Here is a 7,500-nt window from a genome sequence, read left to right on the forward strand (position 1 = left end):
CTCTGCAGAGAAGCAGCGGCGCTTTCTGCTGACATCATTAGCGACACGAGAACGTCTTAAAGAGCCACGACACAAATACGGCCTTTAGAATCGGATCAGAACTCACCTCGACGGCCAGAGAACCCAGACTGACCAGGAGGTTGTTGATGGCGCCAGCGACCTCTGGACGGCTTCCGGGTCCGACTGGACGTCCCTCTGCACACACGCAAGCAGAACCGGGTTCAGACTGACTGTTCAGGAGCTACTGCCTCTCCAGCAACGTTCTGGGTGAGAGGTCACCTGTCCAGGTGACCTGTCCAGGTCACCTGGACAGGTGACCTGGACAGGTGACCTGGACAGGGTGGACAGGTGACCTGGACAGGTCGGCAGTCTGTCGCCAGGCAACACAGAGACACAACCAGTTCACCTGACAGTCATGTTTCTGGACTCTGGCAGGAAGCTGGAGAACCAGACAGAACCGGACAGAACCGGACAGAACCAGACAGAACCGGAGAGAACCGGAGAGAACCTCTGACTGTTCATGAATAAGTGAATTCTTCTGGACCCGTCCTCGTTGGGAACCTCCAGCAGACCCGTTTTGCTGCTGGTTCTGGTCCTAAACGGACCGCGGTTCTGTTCAGCCACCGGTCCTCGGCTCATCTCCCTGAGGAAATGTCTCTGTAAACAAAGCGGTCCAAACCCCGGCCGACACCCCGCTCCTTCAGAACCACCGGAGCGTCTAAACGGGTCTCCAGGCTACAGAAACCGGGCCTGCAGGGAGGCGGCCCGCGACACGCCTCCTCCCACGCAGCCCAGAGACGCCGAGTGATATGGGCCGGGCCGCCTGGCGCCAAGCAGCAGGGGGCGGAGCCTGGCAGACAGAGCCCAGCACTGAAAACAGAACAGACCCGGTCTGCAGGTCCGGACGCGTCCAGCTTGTAGCCCAGAACCATTGGGTTCTGGTCTTTCCTCGAAGAAGAGATCGACTCTTCCAGAACCAGAACCTGGATCCCTCCAGGGCAAGAGGTCTGACCCGGTTCTGGTCCAGAGCTATCCACAGCACCGATTTGATTCTTGAGCGTGTGCGGTTCCAGTTCTGACTCTGAGAACCGGGCCAGCCTCCAGAACCAGAACGGTTCTGCTCTTACCCGGATGGGTTTGAAGAAGTCCAGGTTGCTCATGAAGTTCTGCTCGGCTTGGTCCAGCCAGGTGGGCGGAGCCTGGCACAGGATTTCCTGCACCTGCGCCGCCACCTGCTGGTCTCCAATGGTGACGAAGCCTTCATGTCGGCCGTCCCGCCGCTGCGGGGACACATGTCCCTCAGGTGGACGCCCCAGCCTCTGAGGACGACCTGGAACAGAACCAGAACATGACTCCTGGTCCAGCCGGGCTCACACAGAGCGCGGCTGCTGTGGCTGCGGCTGCTGCTGCGGCTGCTGCTGCGGCTGCTGCTGCGGCTGCTGCTGCGGCTGCGGCGGCTCACCTGCTCCAGGTCCACGTCGGCCTCGGAGATCTGCAGGGCGGCGTGTCGGGACAGTGAGGCGTTCCTCTGCAGGAAGCTGGAAAGCGTCTCGTTGTCTCGCAGGAAATGCTTCAGCTTGAAGCCTGTGGGAGGAAAAGAGTCAAACGGCTCAGAGAAACTCAACGCCAAATCCTCCACTTTGTGCTTTAACTATGCCACTGCAGGCCTGCTGGGACATGCCAATGTCCCCAGAGACCAGGGGACAGCCTGCTGGGACAAAACGCATCACTAAATCACAAAGTTTCATTCAAGCCGGCCAGGACTCTCAGGTTCCAGCGACACGCTCTGACCTGCAGACAAAACGCAGGGCGAAAGATCCTGCAGGCAGAACTCTGGGAAAATCATGTTCTGATCAGGAGTCGGAGGGGAAACAGCTGATGAAACTGTTGTCATGGTTTCATGATGAGGTTTGAGCCGCTGTGACATCAGAACCAGGAAGCGCCGGCCTTATTTGGGCGTCAGTCAACAGGTTTGGGCTGAAAGGCTTGGCGCAGGAGCTGCAGGTCTTCGCACGTCTCCAAACTTTCCGCTCAGTTGTTTGCTCTCCGTGTGATGAAGCCCCGTTTCACGCCCACCTTCCTGCCGCAGGTCCCAACAGGCAGCGCTGCTGTCCGGGTCCAATCAGAACCGCTCACAGCCAGCGGCGCAACTTCAAGCAGAGATTCGTCTCCCAGGAGCCAACACACAGAGTCATCAGAGCAGAACCAGAACCAGAACCAAGACGTCATCTCTGATCCTCAGAACAGATCAGATGATAAACGTCACATGGTTCAAGTCAAAGGATGAACACAGACCGGGGCGGACCGACCCGGGTCGGACCGGGTCGCTCTTAGAGCATTGTCCAAAATGCCCCAAAATGGCCGCTCAAAATAGGGCGATCATTTTGAGCCTTTTCCAGCAGTTATTGGCATGAAATGTTTTCCATCTTCATGACTTGGATGAACTTCATGTCTCGTCATGTTTGTAAACTTTACATGACGAAATGCAGCAGAATCAGAAACGAAGGATTTTATTGTTGGCGAATCTCAGAACAGGAAGGAAAAAAGACGGCTTGAAGCAGACATAATGCTTAGCGGTAGCTAGTGCTAACTTGTTTACAGGGTTAGCAGTTTAGCATTAGCATCAGTGTTTGTGACCAACACAGTGAGGAGAAGTTAGTGAAGCTAAGATATGACTAGCTCCACCCATCACTGGTGATAACTTCTGCTGATTTTAGAGCAAACATATATTCTCCCTGACAACTATGGCGGCCATCTTGGATTTAGAGGCAGGTCAGGGGACAGGATCTGGGGACCAGGTGCAGTTGTCTCACATCAGCAGCTTCCAGTGATGTGATTGGCTAAATGAGCTCCAGCAGAGCCAGCGATCCGCTCCGGTCCACTGGGCCTGGTGTTGGCTCTGATCCAGTCCATCATAGCACTAACCCCTGTGGTTCTGGTTCTGCTCGGCTCTGAGCTGCCCTCTGACCAGGTGAGCTCACCTGGCTGATCGGCAGGTAAACCTGTGGGGACACGTTGTCCCGCCCCCTCATCGGCCCAGCAGCGGCCGACCAATCAAACGCTGCGGCTCCTCAGTTCAGAGGAATAAAGGATCTGAAAGGAGGGTTGTGGGTGGTGTGGGGGGGGCAGGTTGGGGCAAGTAGAGGAGGAACTACCCCCTCCCCCTCTACACACACACTGAGCCACTGAATACAGGACAAAAGATCCAGATTCTTCTTGTTTAATGAGCCTGAAAACATCTGCAGGAAGCTGAACGAACCACAGAACCAGAGAACCGGACCTGCGGAGCTCCGGACCTGCGGAGCCGGTTCCTACCTGAGCGGCTGCTCTGCAGAACCTCCAGGGCCCGGGCTAGCTCCTTGAAGCCCTCCAGGTTTCGGTCGTTCTGGCTGTAGAGCAAAATCTTCTTGGCATCTGAAAACAGGCGGGAAATTCTGGAAAACAGAATAGCAGGGTTCACATCAGAACCAGAACCAATACAAGGTTCTGGATCGCAGACAATGGCTCCGGAACCTCGCTGATCTGGAGCCAAAGTCAAGGAACAAAAGCACTCAGAAAGAGAACTGGATCAGTAGTTCTTTGACTCAGTTCAAAGAACTAGAGTGAAGGTTGAACAGGAAGTTCTGGTTCAGGACTGGAGAACAAAAACCCATTTCTATAACTGGGTCAGCATGCACCAGAACCAGAACCAAAGTGATATCACCTGTGTGGATGAATCTGTTCAGTTCAGCATTCCGATTAAGCAATTCATGAACATGAAGCAGTTTTTCAGAATAAAAGTCTGGGACTCACATGGAGTCATTGAAGTTTCCGACGACGCCCGGCGTCTCGCCCGGCGTCGGGTTCCTGAAGCACGGGTTGTTGGCGTTGCAGAGGATTCCCTGAATCCACGGCAACGTTCCCGCTGACGGCATCGCCTTGTTGGGGAAGTGACCTGCAGACAGGAAGAGAGCAGACAGGAAGTGGGGAGACAGGAAGTAGGCAGACAGAAAGTGGGCAGACAGGAAGAGGGGAGTAGGGGAGACAGGAAGTAGGCAGACAGGAAGTGGGCAGACAGGAAGAGGGGAGACAGGAAGAGGGGAGACAGGAAGTAGGCAGACAGGAAGTGGGCAGACAGGAAGAGGGGAGACAGGAAGAGGGGAGACAGTAAGTGGGGAAACAAAGTGGGGAGACAGGAAAGGGGAGACAGGAAGTTGAGAAAACATTTTATGTTTCTGTGACCCAAACAGAACCACTGAGTCCTGAAGATTCCACAGGCTTTCCGTCTTGTTCTGGTTCTGTCTGGATCCAATCAGTAAGTGAGACTGGTTCTGACTCAGAATGGTCTGGACGTTGACGGAATCAACCCAGTCCGTTGGTTCTGTTGGTCTGTGGATCCATCAGACCCAGCACATAAAAGCAGATCAAGAACAGGTTGAATAGGAACCATGTGAACAGAACCCTCCTCCACCAGGTGGGCTGTCCCCTAATGTAACAGAACCAGAACCAGAACCAGCTCCTCATCCTGCCTTCAGAACTTCTCCCAGCTCCATGTGGTTCTGCTGGTTCTGGTGCAGCGACCCGGTTTGTGTCTTTTATCTGTTGCGGGGTTGAACCCGTTATTACCTGGAGAGCAGCATCGGACCTTCGGGCCGTGCCGAGCCGGGCCAATATCAGGAACCTTTCAGACTGCCAACTAGCCTGTTTTCTAATCACGGCGGATAAGATAAGAGCTGCAGCTCCTCTGAGGTCCACAGGTCGGCCCGGCCCGGCCCGATCAATAATCAATAAGAAACCCTGAGGAGCTCCCGCTCTGGTTTTGATTCTTCCTCTCCAGAGCAGACCTGCTTCTGTTCTCCACATTCAACAACCGGGTTCCTCAGAACCAACAGAACCAAACTGTTCAGACCTGATAGAACATCAGAACCAGGTCACATCTGGCTCTGGTATCAAACCCAGCTGATCCGTCGACCAGGATCGTTATCTGGGACAGAGGAAGGATTCGGTTCTGATTGGACCCGCTCTGCACCCAGGTTCTTTAGGGTGAAGCAGAACCTACAGAACCGCCTCCCAGCTGGTTCTGGTTCGGTTCTCTGACCCACTTCCTGTCAGATGGAGCAAAGGTCCGGTTCTGGTCGGAGTTTCAGATTGTCAATAGCTTATCAGAGCAAGCAAAGAGAACCGCTCTGGGTTCTGGTTCTGGACTCACACTCATGCTGCTCATAGGGCGGGTAGTTGAGCCGCACGGTGATGAGGATGAAGAAGATGAAGAGCGGCCAGATGATCTCCACCAACAGCTGGAGCTGAAATACACACACACACACACACACACACACACACACACACACACACACACACACACACACACACACACACACACACACATTTAATGGATGGATCTGGAGACAAACCGGATCAGAACCACGATGGAAGAAAGAAATCAGAATCAACCAATCAGAGAGCAGCTCAACGCCAGGTGGAAGATCAAGGAAACCATCTTTAATAAGATGGACAACAGCAGGAAGTCAACGACCAGAGCAGGAAGTCAACGACCAGAACAGGAAGTCAACGACCAGAGCAGGAAGTGACAGAGCAGGAAGTCAACGACCAGAGCAGGAAGTCAACGACCAGAGCAGGAAGACCAGAGCAGGAAGTCAACGACCAGAGCAGGAAGTCAACGACCAGAGCAGGAAGTCAACGACCAGAACAGGAAGTCAACGGCCAGAGCAGGAAGTGACAGAGCAGAAAGTGAATGTCCAGAGCAGGAAGTCAACAACCAGAGCAGGAAGTCAACAACCAGAGCAGGAAGTCAACGACCAGAGCAGGAAGTCAACAACCAGAGCAGGAAGTCAACGACCAGAGCAGGAAGTGAACAGAGCAGGAAGTGAATGTCCAGAGCAGGAAGTGAATGTCCAGACAGGAAGTGAATGACCAGAGCAGGAAGTGAATGACCAGAGCAGGAAATGAATGACCAGAGCAGGAAGTCAACGACCAGAGCAGGAAGTTAACGACCAGAGCAGGAAGTGACAGAGCAGGAAGTCAAACGACCAGAGCAGGAAGTTAACGACCAGAGCAGGAAGTGACAGAGCAGGAAGTCAACGACCAGAGCAGGAAATGAATGACCAGAGCAGGAAGTCAACGACCATAGCAGGAAGTCAACGACCAGAGCAGGAAGTCAACAACCAGAGCAGGAAGTCAACAACCAGAGCAGGAAGTCAACGACCAGAGCAGGAAATGAATGACCAGAGCAGGAAGTGAGGCGTCCTGACCGTCTGTCGGCGTCTGTAGGTGAAGTTCTTCCACAGCAGCAGGCCCAGCTGTGTGAACACGGACATGTCTGCAGCCGCCGCCGTGCAGGACTGCTGGCCGGCTGCCTTCCGCTCTGAGTTAAACACAAGCAGGGAGAGACGGTGGGGTTAAAGGTCAGCTGATAGTGAAGCTGCTGATCACACACACACTTATCAGATCACACAGCGTCAGCACTGATCAGTGAATCACACTGCAGCTGTGAGATCACACATGGGAACAGCATCCAGAAGGTACCGGTACCACTCAGGATCACCTTCTCAGTGGAACCAGAACATCATCCTGATAACCTCCATGGCAAAAGTTCAGAATGAGGTTTAGAAAAAGCTAAAGAGCTGTAAAAATGACCTTTGACCCAAGAAACCATCAGCTTCTTCAGTACTTTGTTTCTAAAACAGGATATAAACTGGACTGAGTGAACGGAACACAGAAGAAGAAATGGTGGGGAGTTAAATGAACCAGAACCTGCAGGATGGTCTGAATGTCGTCACTCCCTCCCTGGTCGAGGTGCAGTTACTTCTGGCTGCCAGCAGGGGGCCAACGCTAACTTCCTACACGGGGAACGGTCTGACCAGGAGAGCAACCGACCCACTGGTGGACATGGACCCTTCAAGTCCAGACGGGTCGCCAACACTGGTTCTGCTGGTCACGTTGGGCAGAGACCGTGGTCGTCAGTTTCCTAGCAGTCCAGAACCGAGCCGCCTGGACTTGAAGGAAACAGGAAACATTCGAGTCCACTTTGATGATCGGGTCACTGAAGGAATCCGCAGAATCTTTAGAGGATCAAGAGAACGTCGGACATTCCAAAGCTGAGCCTGAAAGGGTTCCGGTTCTGATCCACTTCAACGAGGGCCAGGCTCTGATCAAATCAGTCACAGTAAGGGAGTTACTGACTCAACCAGAACCAGAACCAGAACCACCTACTCCCCTGCTTTTTACACACTATTTAGTTTATTTTGAAAATGTATAAATGTGATGCTTGATCCTGACCCGGATCGCAGTAAAGGTTCTGGTTCAGCAGTTTGGATCAAAACCTCCAAACTGTCATGATGCCTGCTTCGTCTCAGGACCGTTTTCTGGTTCTGTTCTGCTGGATCCTCCAGAACCAAGGGGGTCCAAACAACTCCTGCTGAGAACAGAGAGGAACTTTTTCTTTCAGCTACACAGAGGGAAGAACTCCAGCGTCCCGGGGAACAAACGGGTCCAGAACCGGGT

At 53.5% G+C, this 7,500-nt stretch overlaps 1 pseudogene; it reads right to left on the reverse strand.

Annotated features, from left to right (window-relative positions):
• Nucleotides 1-7,500, reverse strand: part of LOC129354323 (phospholipid-transporting ATPase ABCA1-like) — a 30,794-nt pseudogene that overhangs the window by 22,564 nt on the left and 730 nt on the right.

Source organism: Poeciliopsis prolifica, unplaced genomic scaffold (assembly GCF_027474105.1).
Source record: "Poeciliopsis prolifica strain line A6 unplaced genomic scaffold, Auburn_PproV2 SCAFFOLD108, whole genome shotgun sequence".
Taxonomy (NCBI): domain Eukaryota; kingdom Metazoa; phylum Chordata; class Actinopteri; order Cyprinodontiformes; family Poeciliidae; genus Poeciliopsis; species Poeciliopsis prolifica.